This window comes from Callithrix jacchus, chromosome 2 (assembly GCF_049354715.1).
Source record: "Callithrix jacchus isolate 240 chromosome 2, calJac240_pri, whole genome shotgun sequence".
Classification (NCBI taxonomy): domain Eukaryota; kingdom Metazoa; phylum Chordata; class Mammalia; order Primates; family Cebidae; genus Callithrix; species Callithrix jacchus.
Window position 1 is genome coordinate 61,586,051 of NC_133503.1, and position 16,826 is coordinate 61,602,876.

The 16,826-nt window shown below is 38.9% G+C and overlaps 1 long non-coding RNA gene and 1 pseudogene across 2 annotated transcripts in view; one reads left to right on the forward strand and one right to left on the reverse strand.

Moving 5' to 3' along the window:
* Window positions 1-16,826, forward strand: part of LOC144581551 (uncharacterized) — a 59,163-nt gene that overhangs the window by 13,052 nt on the left and 29,285 nt on the right. For both annotated transcript variants that reach the window (XR_013532508.1, XR_013532509.1), the window contains one exon: window positions 11,817-11,955. This is a non-coding gene — a long non-coding RNA (uncharacterized LOC144581551). The remainder of the gene's footprint in view (window positions 1-11,816; window positions 11,956-16,826) is intronic.
* LOC144581527 (mitochondrial protein C2orf69 pseudogene) lies at window positions 2,656-7,031 on the reverse strand (annotated as a pseudogene).

Below are 16,826 nucleotides of genomic sequence, written 5' to 3' on the forward strand. Positions count from 1 at the left end.
CTCTCATGCCTGAACCTGGGGCAACATGTAGGATTATCTGTTTAAATCATCATGAAGTTCTCAGAGCAGGTTTTATTGTCATGTAGGCCATGTGAAGCCCTTAAGTGGCCCTGAGTGTGTCTTATAAAGACTCAATGCGCAGGTGACATTGTGACCCTTCTATGCACGCATAACATACAGTGAGGAATGTCATCTCCTATATGGACGGAGCCAATTGTTGAGATTCTGAATATCACACCTAGACTAGCTGAAAGTTGACATTGTGACTCTCATACATGAATCCAGTTCACAAGGAGAATGGTGACTTTTATATCAAAACTCAGCACACCAGTTAGGCAGCGACTTCCCTAATTAGACAGTGTTTGCCAATGAGGTTAGAGCGTTCATGTATGAATTCCATCTACCATTGAGATTGTGATTTGTGTACTTTAACACAATTCACAGAAGGTGTTGTCTTTTCCTAACTTGAGCTAGGAAATATGTGAGACTGTGAATCTCATTCCTGAAGGTGTGACTTTGACATATAATAGTTTCTCAGCACCTGGTTGACTTTGCTCCCTTACAAGAGCCCCACCAACAGTTGGGATTGTGACCTCTACCTGGCTTAAACACCTAGGTGATGCTGCTGTCCTGCCTGGGTGGGGATCGTAATGTGCCTCTGAACCTGTCACCTCATTGATGAGACTCTACTTTCCTGCCTGTGCCATGCCTCCAATAACAGAAATCTGGGCATATTACCCAGGTGGTATGACTCTGCTCTTATGACTGGTGCCTGTGAACAGCGGGAAATGCAACAGATTGCTGGGCCCAGCACCTAGATGATGTGACTCTTTTTTTTTTTTTTTTTTTTTTTTTGAGAAGGAGTCTTGCTCTGTCACCAGGCTGGAGTGCAGTGGCACAGTCTCGGCTCACTGAAACCTCTGCTTACCAGGTTCAAGTGATCCTTTCACCTCAGCTTCCTGAGTAGCTGGGACTACAGGTGCGTGCCACCATGCCCAGCTAATTTTTGTATCTTCGGTAGAGACTGGGTTTCACCATATTCACCAGGATGGTCTCGATCTCTTGACCTCGTGATCCGTCCACCTCAGCCTCCCAAAGTGCCGGGATTACAGGCGTGAGCCACCGTGCCCAGCTGATGTGACTCTTTTGACTGAGTTTTGCCTACAGTGGGCATTGTGACCTATCACTGAGCCTGGCACAGGGGTGATGTGACTTTCCTGTGTGAGTCCTGTTCACAGAGAGATATTGACATTTCCGTGGCCCAGCATTCAGGTGATGTGACTTATCTCTCTGATTCTGCTCACAGGTGGGGTTGTGACCTATACCTAGGCCCAGGCAGTAGTCATAATAATGGCTTTGTTACATGGACCCGGCCAATAAAAGAAATTTTGACTCTAACAGCTAGGCTTAGGGAAATAATTAAGGTCTTTGGCCTACTAATCGTAAAAATGTCACAGAAGATTATGATACTCACATGTATTTTATAAAGCCCTTGGGGTGTACAGAGAGTTACCTGACAGGGCCCAGGAAACAGTGAGCCTGTGTCTCTCATAAATTCATTTAGCCAACAATTAGGATCGTCACCGTCATACATAAACAGAGTCCACTACTGAGATTCTAAATCTCACACATGGATACAGTTCAAAGTTGAAACTGTGAATGTAATATGTGGATCTGGCCACAGACTGGATGATGTTTAAACTTTCACTTGTCACTTTTCTTACAGCCATGTAATTTTCCATTTTGGCCGAAGATTTTTTTTTTTTTTTTTTTTTTTTTTTTTTCAGAAAAAGTGATTGTGGAGAAACATTTATTTGGACATATGAAATATATCTTCTTTTCAACAGAGAATGAACAAGTAGAGCATTATATATTTATTTTACCTAAGTTGTTCTCTTTCAAAAAGATTAATATAATGACAAATTTGAAATTTTCTTGATTTATCCAAAATAAATAAATATGCTCAATTTAAAATAATTTTCCAAAACAACTGGTTTTTGACCAATATTTAAAAGCCCCAGAATGTCTTATCCAAAGCATTCAAGTAAAGACTGACAGTTAAAAATTAAGCAATAGCACTTAAGTGTAATTTGTTTTGTTTTAGAGACGAGGTCTTACTACATTGCCCCAGCTGGAGTGCAGTAGCTAGTCACCAACACAATCATGTTGCATTACAGACTGGGCTCAAAGGGTCCTCCTGGCTTAGTCTCCTGGGTAGCTGGGACTAAAGGACATGTCACCATACCAAGCTATGTTTTTAAAAACCACCTTTACACTACTGCACAGTTTTGGACATCAGGAAACAAATACATTTTGACTCTCAACAAAAAAGTACTTGGTGGCACATTAAAGAATCAAAACACAAGAGGCCGATAGTTATCCAAAAATGATAGAAAATGACATTGTGCGTTTGCTTTTGTTTGAAGAGAAATAAAGTTTCCACTTACGTTTTAAGTGCCAAGATAGCTAATTCTGTTAAAATGTCACCAAAACGAGTAACATGACTCAGAAAATCAGCTGTCTCCAACAGAAACAATTTTGTTACCTTTTACAAGAACTAAGTTGCAACATTCATTTTTAAGTGTCTGATATAGCCTCAGTATTATCACAAACCACTTTGTTAGATTTTTAAATTAATTCTTACCCAACCTGAATTAAAAATTGCTCACATTCCAAAGCAAGAAATACTATTGCACACTGGACTCATATTTTAGGAATGGGCGCTTCCCCACATACCCCCAAACTGACAATGCATCTATGACGTATATTTCGTTATCTGAATGTATAACACTCAAAGTGCTCTTCCACTTAATAAGTACATTACTATACTTGTAGTCTCAAAATACTTCATGAACTCTGAAGTAATTCTCTATGAAGGGAGCTTCCTTTGTAAAATGAATTCGGCTAGTCTGGCATACCAATATTCCCAAATAGCTAAACAAATTGATTTTGCTCCTTGGATTTTCAATCCAAGATCTCATTGGATCATGTACTTGTAAAGTGTTGCATGGGTGTGAACAATATCCTTGTTTGTGCAAATTCTTTCAAGACCTGTGGATAAATAATCCAAGTATTGCTTTCTCCGGAATGACCACCATCCAGAAAATACATTGTCCTTGTGCTTTTAATGAAACCATCTATGTTCTTGTCTTTCTTGGCTTCTTTCAATTCAAAAAGAAACTGATTCAAAACAACACAACATTTATGGAATCCAGTCAAAGGAAAAGATGCATCGTTCAGTGATGGTGGATTAAAAAAAACTCACGGCAGACTCATCAGATTTTTCACAGGTCTTCTCTTCTTCTCCCTGGAAATGATTTGTAGTGTGAGAAGAATTGGACATTTATAATTAGATGATGTGGAGTCCTTATTCCAATCATTCAAATTTTTCTTTGATAAACTACTCTGACTTAAAAGCATTAACTAACAATATATAAAGGAGCTTAAAAGCTCCAGAGTCTGTATTGTGTTCTGGGGAACCAAACATGTCACTTTTCAGAAAATTGTCATGGCAGCTGAATCTGCAAATTCATTAGGGAGCACTTCATCACCCGAATATAGCTATTGGGGAACCGGTGGGCTAAAACTGCAGCAATAATTTCTAGACTCCAATTTTCCCATTGGTAATTCGCATAATTTCATAGTAATTCTGAACATCCCCGGGGAAAGTGAGGGCTGCGGTTCCTCCATAGTTGGCTTTCCGGAAACGTCCCGCAGCTCCAGTCTGTCCCTGGCAGCCGCCAGCAGGAGAATCCCGGGGCTGCTGAGCTGCGGGTCCTCTCCAGCATGGCTTTCGGCAGGGCGGCGCCAGGTGGCGGAGTGGGAGTATCTCGCACCGCCGCTGCTGCTGGGTTCCTGGTTCTGTCCTGAGAGAAGAAAGAGGTGTCTCCAACTCCAACCTGTGGCAGCAGGAACAACAGCAGCGGCGACCGCAAAAGCCTGTGCTATTTGGAGGCGGAGGGTGCGGGGTCCTGAGGAAGGGACTGCACAGGAAGCCCAACTGTCAGGGCCACCGGCAGGCCAGACGCCGGCGCAAGGCAACCACATCAGAGGCCAATGTCAGCGTGCAGAGCAGGATTTCTTTCTTTCTGTGGTTAAATAGTATTCCGTTGTGTGTGTACACCATATTCACTTTATCCATTTCTTCCAGATGAACACTAAGATTGATTCTACATCTTAGATATTGTCAATACAGCTATGACAAACATGGGAGTGCAGCTATCTCTTCAATATACTGATTTTATTTTCCTTTGATATATACTCAATCGTGGAATTGCTGGATTATATATGGTAGTTTTGTTTTTGTTTTGAGAAACCTGCATAGTTTTCCACGCAGATTTCTAATAAATAAATAAATCTAAAAATGTACTAAATTTACATTCACACCAACAGTGTACAAGTGTCCCCTTTCTCCACAGCCTCATCAAACTTTGTTATCTTTTGTCTTCTTGATAACGGCCATTCTAAATGGGATGAGGTACTATACCACGTGGTTTTGGATTGCATTTTCCAGATGATTAGTGATGTTGAGCATTTCTTTGTGTCTTCTTTGGAAAAATGTCTGTTCAGGTCTTTTGTTCACTTTTTAGTTGGGTTTATGTTTTTTATTGCTGTTGAATTAAGTCCTGTGTATATTTTGGATATTAACTCCTTGTCAGATGCACATATTTTCTTTTATTTAATAGGTTGTCTTTTTACTCTGTTAATAGATTTCTATGCTGTCCAGAAGCTTTTAATATTTTACTGATAATAATTTTTCTGTTTTCTGACTTGATACACAGATAAGAGTTTGCCCTCAGCTTCATAGGTTATCTGTCTTCTATCTCACTGATTTTAGGAGTTTTTCTTCTTTTTGATGTCGTGCAGTTTGATCATTATTCTTTTTAAGATTTATTTTATTTACAATTGACATAACAATTATACATATTATGGGGTACAATGAGATGTTTCAATGCATGTTTACACTGTACAATGACTCAATCAGGGTAATTTGCATATGTAACACTATAAACCTGTATTATTTCTTTGTGCTAATAAAATTAAAAATCCTCTCTTCTAGCTGTGTTAGAATAAGCAGTGCAATATATTAGCTATAGTCACCCTATTGTGTAATCAAACACCAGAATTTATTCTCCCTGTTTAACTGTAACACTGTAACTTTGACAAACCTCTCCCCGTTCCTTCGACCCTCCACTCTCCACAGCCTCTGATAATCACCATTCTACTCTCTACTTTTATGGGATCAACTGTTTTAGATTTCACATGAGTCACATCATGTGGTCTTTTACTTTCTGTGACTGACTTATTTCACTTAGCATAATGTCCTCTTGATTCATCAATGTTGACATAAACAGAAGTTCATTCTGTCATATGACTAAACATTCCTGTGTGTGTGTGTGTGTGTGTGCGCGCGTGCGCGCGCGTGCGCGCGCGTGCGTGTGTACATTTTCTTCATTCATCTGTTAATGGGCACTTATACACTGTTGGTGAGAATGTAAATTGGTACAACTAATAGGGAAAACAGCATGGAGGTTTTCCAAGAAATTATAACTAGAACTACCATATATATGACCCAGTAATCTCACCACTGGATATATTTTATTTTCAAAAGAAAATAAAATCAGTATGTCAAAAAGATAATTGCATTTCCATTTTTATTGAAGCAGTATTCACATTAACTGAAACCATTGTTTCTTTTAAGTATTTCCTTAATTTATCTTATTTGACACATTGCACTCTAAATTTTTTATAGGATTCTGCCTTGTTTTCAATTTCTAAAACTTATGTCACCAATTATTTGAATATTGCCTTCTTGTTTATATAGTCTAGTAAAGCAATCAAATGCTTTTTTATTTCTTTTCATCTAATCTTCATTTATATTTGCATTTTGTATTAATTTGCCTTCTAAAAAGTATATGACTACATTAATCGTGCTCAGCATTTCAGTTTACTAGTTCTCATATCAACTCAGTATATTTTAATGTATAATTTGTATGCTGTACATTAAATTACTACATTTTCAACAATTTACTTTCTCTTTACCTCTTTTCCAAATATGGCTTGACAAGCTCATAATTTTATTCCACATTATTGTGTTTTCTTGTTTTTTTTTTCATTACATTGGCAAACATTTAAATATAAACCTCATATTTGGGTTTTATGTGCCATATAATTTATCTAATGCTTCATGCCAGTAGCTGATCTTCTTCTGTGCAACATACTTTGTAGTTAAGTTCTCACATATGGGATACATCCCACTCTGGATGCCTCCAGGCAGTTTCTTTTTGTTTATTCCATTTGCCTTGTCAGAAGCTGAATGACCCACATGGATCTGACATCCTCGTGATCAGATGCATGTGAATGGAGCGATGGTCTCCTAGGTTGATATTTCTCTCAATGATTACCTTTATTCACTTCTGTTCCTGAGATGTTTCTATAATTTTCTTTCAACTATATTAGGCATTCTGTGAATTATTGTAGCTTCTTGGTGATTTTAGTTATCTGTATTGAGTTTTTAAAGCGTGTTATTTTCCTGAAAACAGAACTATCAACAGTTGCGTACGTGAGTAAAATATTTTACCTAGATTTTCTATGGCACAGATCACCAAAACTGCTGTCTTCAATAGACCGTGTTGCAATAATTTCTGGAATGTGATTACTTTTTTACCATTAGAAAATTAATCCTATATTATGCACAAATTTTTTGAAATACTTTACTGCAGTAAATAGTGTATGGTCAGAATTATTGTTTATTATTTTTTGCTTTAACATACATCTAATATGGGTCAAAGTATATACCTGAATTCAGATCTTTTGGCTTCAATCGCCATTTTACCTCATTAGCACTTCCCTAACTTCATAAAAGATATCAGTTGAATTTTTTAATTCAAAATGGATTAAAAAGATTTTTTTAACATTGTAATGTATTTATTGCAATCCAGGTATTGCATTTCAATAAATACCTTAAACTTGAGGCCCTGGCTAAGTATTCCTTCCTTACTAAAAATCAGATTTTTCTGGTGCAACTCCATTGCCTGCAGTAATATTTATAACTACAAATGCCAGCACAGTATTTCAATACTGTACTCAGTTCTTTCTAACTAAATATCACATTAGCTATGAAACAACACAAATATAAATGCTGAATTTATAGGACAAATAAACAAATTCTTCACAAAAAAAAAACAATGAAAGACTAATTTTCTACAAAACGTATTTATTAGTTCTTCAATCATATTATTTAGGCTATTTCAAATATAAAAGATTCTTTTATCTAGGTTTATTTGTTTGTTTGTTTGTTTTGAGATGGAGTCTCACACTGTCACCAGGCTAGAGTGCAGTGGCTCTCCTGCCTCATCCTCCCAAAGAGCTGGGATTGCAGGCATGAGCCAGCGCACCCAGCTTTTTTTCTTTTTTCTAAATATTTCACATACAAATGAGACTATGCAGCATTTGTCTTTCTGTATTTTCCTTATCTCGCTTAGTATAATTTCTTCAAAGTTCATCAATATTGTTTTAAATAAAATTATTTCATTTCTTATTAAAGCTGTAAAATTATCTCTCTCTTGAAATTTATTCATTTATTTGTATCAGAAAAGTGCAGATACCCTTGGCTATACTTATTTTATGTCCATTGGTTAAATACTCCGAATTGGAATTAATGATACTTCCAGTTTAAAAATTTTAAGAAAACTCCATATTGACTTTTTTTTTTTTTTTTTAATAACGGCTGCACCAATGGACATGCTCAGCAATGGTGTGCAAATATTCTCTTTTCCGTTCTTCTAACTTTTTGATAATAGCTATCCTAACACCATGATAAGGTGATATCTCATTGTGATTTTGATTGTAATTGCGCTGATAATTAGTCATGTTGAGAATCTTTTTATATACCCGCTGGCCATTTCTATGTCTTTGGAAAAATGGATATTTTGCCCAATTAATTAGGGAATTGTTTTTTATTTTGTTCTGTTGTGCTTTTCTGTATTGATTAGTATTATATATATATTTCGAATAGTAACATATTATCCTACATATGGTTTACAAATATTTTCTCCTATTCCATATATTGTCTTTGTATTTTGTTGGGTGTTTCCCTTTGTCATGCAGAAACTTCCTATTTTGATATAATTCCATGTTTTTACTTTTGCTTTGGTTGCTTGTGGTCCTTATGTAGAATCCAAAACATCATTGCCAGGACCAGGACCAAGGAGTTTTTCATATACAAATATATATATTAGATGATTCAAGATTTTAGTTCTTATGTTTAAGTCTTTATTTTAAACTCATTTTTGTGATGATCAAGAGAAGTGTTCTCTTTTTGTGCAGGCATATCCAGTGTTTTCTACAGCATTTCTTGATGTGTCTGTCTTTTCCTAATTCTGTGAGATCAGTTGACTGTATATGTGTGCGTTGATTTCTGCGTTCTCTATTTTGTTCCATTGGTTCTAATGTAAGTACTACAGTATTTTAATAACTATAGCATTGTAATATAGTTTGAAATCAGGAAGTTTGAGGCTCTCAGCCTTTTTGTTCTTCTTGGTACTTGGCTATTTGGGGTCTTTTGTGGCTCCATACTAATTTTACAATTGTTTGCTCTACATTTGTTTTAATGGCATTAAAATTTTGATAGAAATGTCTTTAACTCTGTTGACGACTTTGTTCACATAAATGTTTTAACAGTATTAATATGTAGAATCCACGGACACAAAATATAGTTTCCATTTTGTATTCTTCAATGTCTTTCATCAACATTTTATAGTTTTCAGCATGCAGATCCTTAATTGTCTTGGTTAAACTCATTCTATTTAATGAATTAAATATTTCTTTCTATTTGATGATATTGTAAATGAAATTGTTTTATTTCTTTTTCACATATTCTGTTATTACTGTAAGAAAATGCAACTGATTTTCATGTTACTATTGTATCCTACAACTTTACTGAACTAGTTCTTTAGCTATAACAGGGTTTCATTGTTGTCGCTGGTAAAATGGTGAATATTCTTAACCCTGGTTACACTTTAAATTGATAGTTGCTATTATTAACCAGATGGGTTTCTGTTGTCCTAAATTCAGTGAAATTCAAATATTCCCATTTAAAGTAGTTTTGTGGGTTTTGTCTGGGCCCCGGGATGGGGGACATCCCGTGGGAGCCGGGAGATTCAGGACGGAGAGGGAGAAGCATTCAGGGAGGAGGCTGATCAGGAGAAGCTGAGAGGGGCTCCGAACACTGTAAAATGTAGAAGGGGTCACGTCGAAGACCCAGTGGAGAGAAAGAATGAGCCAGAAAAGGGGCGAATGGTGGGAGTGGGCAACAGGACCGTTTCCCGGCACCAGCAGGGGGCAGGAAACTTTGCAAAATCTCCAGGCCCCAGGGAACAGTGCGGGCAGAATGGGAGGGAGTGGAGAGGACCAGGCGCACCCCACGATCAATTTGTAGAAAGGGACATGTCCCAGTTCCTTCACCTCTTCCCACCGTTCTGTGGGCATGTCCCTCAGGGGCAGGGCAGGGGAGGAGGCGGCTCCCGGTGGGCTCAGACAGCTTAGAGGAGCACACTCGCTTCACCAGGGACCGGGTGACAGCAGAGGCAAGCGACGGCTGCCGGTCCCGCTGGCCCCGTTTGTGGGCGTGGGGGTCGCCAGTGGGGCCGAGCTTACGGGGCCCAGTGAGGGGGCCTGTAGGTGGCCCGGGAGGAATTCATCTACCCATGCAGTGACCTTCCGGGAGACCAATGTGAACAGCACCCCTGACACGCCCTTTCTAGCTGGAACATTTTTGAGGCTGAAATTGAAGCTCAGGCAGACAGCGGACAGAAGAAGGACTGGAAGAAACCCCGAGGGTGAAGTCCAGCCCAAGGAGAGGAAGCGGAAATGCCCGGCCTGCGTCAAACAGGGCTCTAAGGAGAAGGTTCCGGGCTGGATGGCCACTGCCCTACAGAGACGCAGGCTCGGTGGGAGGCTGAGGAGCACCGGGAGACCCAGGACAGCGGGGCAGAGCGGGCGATGAGAACCCACAGCTACTGCTTCCCTGCACAGTTCGCCTTCTCCAAGGCCCAGCCCCCAGCTGAGCCCAGCACTGAATGTCATGGCGCCTCCTGGACCACTGCTGGGGGTGACCGGTAGGAGATCCCACCTCCCAGGGAGAGGACGCCACTATATCCCCGGGGAATAAAGCTGCTAGCCCAACCAAAAATAAAATAATTTTGTTTTGTCTCTGAAAATAATGTGTTTCTTTTGTTTACTGGTCAACAAGCTGCCTAGTCAAACGTTTCAATAAAGTCGTTTAACATTATAATCCTTTATTACGAAGCAAAACAGCAAATTTTACAATGGTTTTGATGTCATCTAATATGATTGAAAATATGTCAATTTGTCATTGCCAGTGAATCTTCATGTTATTTATTTTACACTGTTAGATATTCTGCCTACAAATGTCTAATGTCTTAGAATCTTGCCTGGCATATTGTCTGTGCTACATACTACTACTCTAATTCATCAAATTATCTTTTTATACCATTCTTAAAACACAATATTATTGGCTGTGTACAGTGGTTCATGCCTGTAATCCCTTTGAGAGATTGCATGCCTGTAATCACTTTGAGAGGTTAGGAGGTTGAGACCAGCCTGGCCAACATCGTGAAACCCTGTCTCTACTAAAAATACAAAAATTAGCCAGGCATGGTGGCGGCTGCCTTTAATTCCAGCTACTAGGGAGGCTGAGGCAGGAGAACTGCTTGAACCGGGGAGTCAGAGGTTGCAGTGAGCCAAGATCCCTGCCACTGCATTCCAGCCCGGGCAGGAGAGCGAGACTCCAGCTCAAAAAATATATATTTTTATTAAAATTATTTTACTGCCTAAATATTTATGAAAATTATGAGGTCTATTCAGTCTGCCCTCTTGATAAAAGCCAGATTTTTTTCTCTTTACTAATATGTTAGACAGTACAAATGCAGTTTTATTACATGGATACGTTGCATAGTGACGAAGTGTGGGCTTTCGGTGTAACAATCATCTGAACAGTCCTCATTGTCCCAGTTGGGTATTTTCTATTCCTAAACCCTCTACCACTTCCCATCTTTCTGAGTCTCCAATGTCTATTTTTCCAGTCTCTATATCAAAGCGTACGCATTATTGAGCTCCCATGTGTAAGTGAGAAAATGCAGTATTTGATTTTCTGTTTCTGAGTTATTTCACTTACAATAATGACCTCCAGTTCCATTTATATTGCTGCAAAAGATATTATTTTATATCTTTTTATGGCTGAGTAGTATTCCATGGTGTAAATGTATAGCACATTTTCTTTATTCAATCGTTGATTAATAAATTTAAATTGGCTCCGTATCTTTGCTATTGTGAATAATGCTGCAATAAATATATGAGTGTGGGTATCTTCTTTATGTAATAAATTATTTTCCTTTGGGTAAATACCCAGTGGTTGGAATGCTAAATCAAATAGAACTTGTATTTTTATTTTTCTGAGAGATCTTCATACCATTTTCCATAGAGATAGAATTTTACATTCTCACAAACAATGTATAAGTTTTCTTTTTTCCCTGTATCCTTGCCAATGTCTGTCATTTTTCTTCTTTTTATTAATTAGCCTTTATGAATGGTGTAAAATGGTATTCCATTGTGATTTTTAATTGGTATTTCTCTGATCATCTGCAATGTTGAGCATTTTTTACATGCTTTCTGGTCATCATTGTCTTTTTTTTTTTTTTTTTTTTTCCAATATCCGTTCCCAATATTTGCCTGCTTTTCGATAAGGTTACTTGTTTTATTCTTGCTGAGCTGTTGGATTTTCTTATACATTCCAGACATTAGTTGCACCTAAAGCTGTGGCACCATCAACAGAGCCTGGCCATGAAGTGTGGGGCCCTCAGACTGCTGTCACTTCATCTCTGTGATGGAGAGCAGTGCAGCAGCCTTCAGCAGACATGCACACTGGACAGCTGGGTGAGTGCTGTTGCCTGTGGGCAGGGGGGCGGGAAAGTGGGCAGCCTCTGAGCTTTCATCTGTTCTCTCAATGTGCTCTCCTCACCATCCCATTCTACCTGCAGGGCTTCTGGCCAACCAGATGCAGCCAGGTGGAATTCCACTGCAAAGCGTACAGCAACTTTGTATGTGGAAGTGAACAGCAGCAAGGTGGGGTCAATTGCATACCCTATGCCGCTGTGTTTAAGGGAGATGCTGTTGCTGGACAGGAGCATGGGGATGGCAGGCCTGGGGCTCCACTTTACTAAACTCTACCATTATTATAGAAAGTTTAGAGTAGCATATGAAAGACAGAATAGTGTCATCAGCCAGGAGACAAAATCCTCTAGAGTGAGCACTTCTCCTGGATACGAACTTGGTGGTGGTTCATTTAGCGTCTGTCTAAAATCAGAGGTAGTTTTTTGTACAGTAAGATTACATGAGTCAATCGGTAAAAGTGGGAATCACGCCTGTGAGTAATGTCCCTCATAATTCATTCAAAAACATTTGCTTCTGTCTTTGCAACTTTATGCTTTCTGAATTCCCACATCGAGTAAACACCTCTGTGGTGACCTTATAATCAATCTTGCATATTTAACAATTTGGATTTTAACTCAAGATCTGTTAAAACAAAATCTGTTTGACTTATATTGGATGTAAAATAGAAAAGTTAGGATGGGCTATTCCAGACATGTAGAATTAGTTTCTTTTATAATAAGCAGTGTTCCACCAACCTATGATTATTACACTAAAAATAATGCTAACGTATATTTTATTTCATTGTGTGGATTTTCAAGAGATACACAGGATAATGAAATAATATTAACTAGCTGAATGCTGATGCCTATTTTTTCAGTTTTTTTAACTGAATTATTTTAAAAAAGCTTGTATTTTTACTGTAAAATTGCGCTTAATTAGAACCACTCCTAAATATTTATCTCTTTTCTTTTTTTTTTTTAAATTTTTAATTGGATTTTAGGTTTTGGGGTACATGAGCAGAGCGTGCAAGACCGTTGCGTAGGTACGCACATGGCAGTGTGCTTTGCTTTGCTTCTCCCCTTCACCCACATTTGGCATTTCTCCCCAGGCTATCCCTCCCCACCTCCCCCTCCCACTGGCCCTCCCCTTCCCCCCCAATAGACCCCAGTGTTTAGTACTCCCCTTTCTGTGTCCATGTGTTCTCATTTTTCATCACCCGCCTATGAGTGAGAATATGCGGTGCTTCATTTTCTGTTCTTGTGTCAGTTTGCTGAGGATGACGTTCTCCAGATTCATCCATGTCCCTACAAACGACACAAACTCATCATTTCTGATTGCTGCATAATATTCCATGGTGTATATGTGCCACATCTTTCCAATCCAGTCTATTATCAATGGGCATTTTGGTTGATTCCAGGTCTTTGCTATTGTAAACAGTGCTGCAATGAACATTCGTGTACCTGTGTCCTTATAGTAGAACGATCCATAGTCTTTTGGATATATACCCAGTAATGGGATTGCTGGGTCAAATGGAATTTCTATTTCTAAGGCCTTGAGGAGTCGCCACACTGTCTTCCACAATGGTTGAACTAATTTACACTCCCACCAACAGTGTAAAAGTGTTCCTTTTTCTCCACATCCTCTCCAGCATCTGTTGTCTCCAGATTTTTTAATGATCGCCATTCTAACTGGCGTGAGATGGTATCTCAATGTGGTTTTGATTTGCATCTCTCTGATGACCAGTGACGATGAGCATTTTTTCATATGATTGTTGGCCTCATATATGTCTTCTTTCGTGAAGTGTCTGTTCATATCCTTTGCCCACGTTTGAATGGGCTTGTTTGTTTTTTTCCTGTAAATCTGTTTGAGTTCTCTGTAAATTCTGGATATCAGCCCTTTGTCAGATGGGTAAACTGCAAACATTTTTTCCCATTCTGTTGGTTGCCGATTCACTCTAGTGACTGTTTCTTTTGCCGTGCAGAAGCTGTGGAGTTTCATTAGGTCCCATTTGTCTATTTTGGCTTTTGTTGCCAATGCTTTTGGTGTTTTGTTCATGAAGTCTTTGCCTACTCCTGTGTCCTGGATAGTTTTGCCTAGATTTCCTTCTAGGGTTTTTATGGTGCCAGGTCTTATGTTTAAGTCTTTAATCCATCTGGAGTTAATTTTAGTGTGAGGTGTCAGGAAGGGGTCCAGTTTCTGCTTTCTGCACATGGCTAGCCAGTTTTCCCAACACCATTTGTTAAACAGGGAATCCTTTCCCCATTGCTGGTTTTTGTCAGGTTTATCAAAGATTGTATAGTTGTAGATATGTTGTGTTGCCTCCGGTGTCTCTGTTTTATTCCATTGGTCTATATCTCTGTTTTGGTACCAGTACCATGCTGTTTTGATTACTGTAGCCTTGTAGTATAGTTTGAAATCCAGTAGTGTGATGCCCCCCGCTGTGTTCTTTTTGCTTAGAATTGACTTGGCTATGCGGGCTCTCTTTTGGTTCCATATGAAGTTCATGGTGGTTTTTTCCAGTTCTGTGAAGAAAGTCAATGGTAGCTTGATGGGGATAGCGTTGATTCTGTAAATTACTTTGGGCAGTATAGCCATTTTCACAATATTAATTCTTCCTAACCGTGAACATGGAATGTTTCTCCATCTGTTTGTGTCCTCTCTGATTTCGTTGAGCAGTGGTTTGTAGTTCTCCTTGAAGAGGTCGCTTAACGTTCCTTGTGAGTTTTATTCCAAGGTATTGTATTCTTTTTGTAGCAATTGTGAGTGGCAGTTCGTTCTTGATTTGGCTTTCTTTAAGTCTGTTATTGGTGTAGACGAATGCTTGTGATTTTTGCACATTGATTTTATATCCGGAGACTTGGCTGTAGCTGCTTATCAGTTTCCCGAGTTTTTGGGCTGAGGCGATGGGGTCTTCAAGGTATACTATCATGTCGTCTGCAAATAGAGACCATTTGGCTTCCACCTTTCCTATTTGAATACGCTTTATTTCTTTTTCTTGCCTGATTGCTCTGGCTAGACCTTCCAGTACTATATGGAATAGGAGTGGTGAAAGAGGGCATCCTTGTCTAGTGCCAGATTTCGAAGGGAATGCTTCCAGTTTTTGCCCATTCAGTATGATATTGGCTGTTGGTTTGTCATAAATAGCTTTTATTACTTTGAGATACGTTCCATCGATACCGAGTTTATTGAGGGTTTTTAGCATAATGCGCTGTTGAAATTTGTCAAATGCCTTCTCTGCATCAATTGAGATAATCATGTGGTTTTGTTTTTGGTTCTGTTTATGTGGTGAATTACGCTTAAAGACTTGCGTATGTTGAACCAGCCTTGCATCCCCGGGATGAATCCTACTTGATCATGATGAATAAGTGTTTTGATTTGCTGTTGCAATCGGCTTGCCAATATTTTATTGAAGATTTTTGCATCTATGTTCATCATGGATATTGGCCTGAAGTTTTCTTTTCTCGTTGGGTCTCTGCCGGGTTTCGGTATCAGAACGATGTTGGTCTCGTAAAATGATTTGGGAAGGATTCCCTCATTTTGGATTGTTTGAAATAGTTTTAGAAGGAATGGTACCAGCTCCTCTTTGTGTGTCTGGTAGAATTCGGCTGTGAATCCGTCTGGACCTGGGCTTTTTTTGAGTGGTAGGCTCTTAATAGCTGCCTCGACTTCTGACCTTGTTATTGGTCTATTCATACCTTCAGCATCCTCCTGGTTTAGGCTTGGGAGGACACAGGAGTCCAGGAATTTATCCATTTCTTCCAGGTTTACTAGTTTATGTGCATAGAGTTGTTTGTAATATTCTCTGATGATGGTTTGAATTTCTGTGGAGTCTGTGGTGGTTTCCCCTTTATCATTTTTTATTGCATCTATTTGGTTGTTCTCTCTTTTCTTTTTAATCAGTCTGGCTAGTGGTCTGTGTATTTTGCTGATCTTTTCAAAAAACCAGCTCTTGGATTTATTGATTTTTTGAAGGGTTTTTCGTGTCTCTATCTCCTTCAGTTCAGCTCTGATCTTAGTTATTTCTTGTCTTCTGCTGGGTTTTGAGTTTTTTTGATCTTGCTCCTCTAGCTCTTTCAATTTTGACGATAGGGTGTCAATTTTGGATCTCTCCATTCTCCTCATATGGGCACTTATTGCTATATACTTTCCTCTAGAGACTGCTTTGAATGTGTCCCAGAGGTTCTGGCATGTTGTGTCTTCATTCTCATTGGTTTCAAAGAACTTCTTTATTTCTGCCTTCATTTCATTGTTTACCCAGTCAACATTCATGAGCCAGTTGTTCAGTTTCCATGAAGCTGTGCGGTTCTGGGTCGGTTTCTGAATTCTGAGTTCTAACTTGATTGCACTATGGTCTGAGAGGCTGTTTGTTATGATTTCAGTTGTTTTGCATTTGTTGAGCAGTGCTTTACTTCCAATTATGTGGTCAATTTTTGAGTAGGTGTGATGTGGTGCTGAGAAGAATGTGTATTCTGTGGATTTGGGGTGGAGAGTTCTGTAAATGTCTATCAGGTTTACTTGCTCCAGGTCTGAGTTCAAGCCCTGGATATCCTTGTTGATTTTCTGTCTGGTTGATCTGTCTAATATTGACAGTGGAGTGTTAAAGTCTCCCACTATTATTGCGTGGGAGCCTAAGTCTCTTTGTAAGTCATTAAGAACTTGCCTTATGTATCTGGGTGCTCCTGCATCGGGTCCATATATGTTCAGGATCATTAGCTCTTCTTGTTGTATCGATCCTTTTACCATTATGTAATGGCCTTCTTTGTCTCTTTTGATCTTTGTTGCTTTAAAGTCTATTTTATCAGAGATGAGAATTGCAACTACTGCTTTTTTTTTTTTTTTTTGCTCTCCATTTGCTTGGTAAATCTTCCTCCATT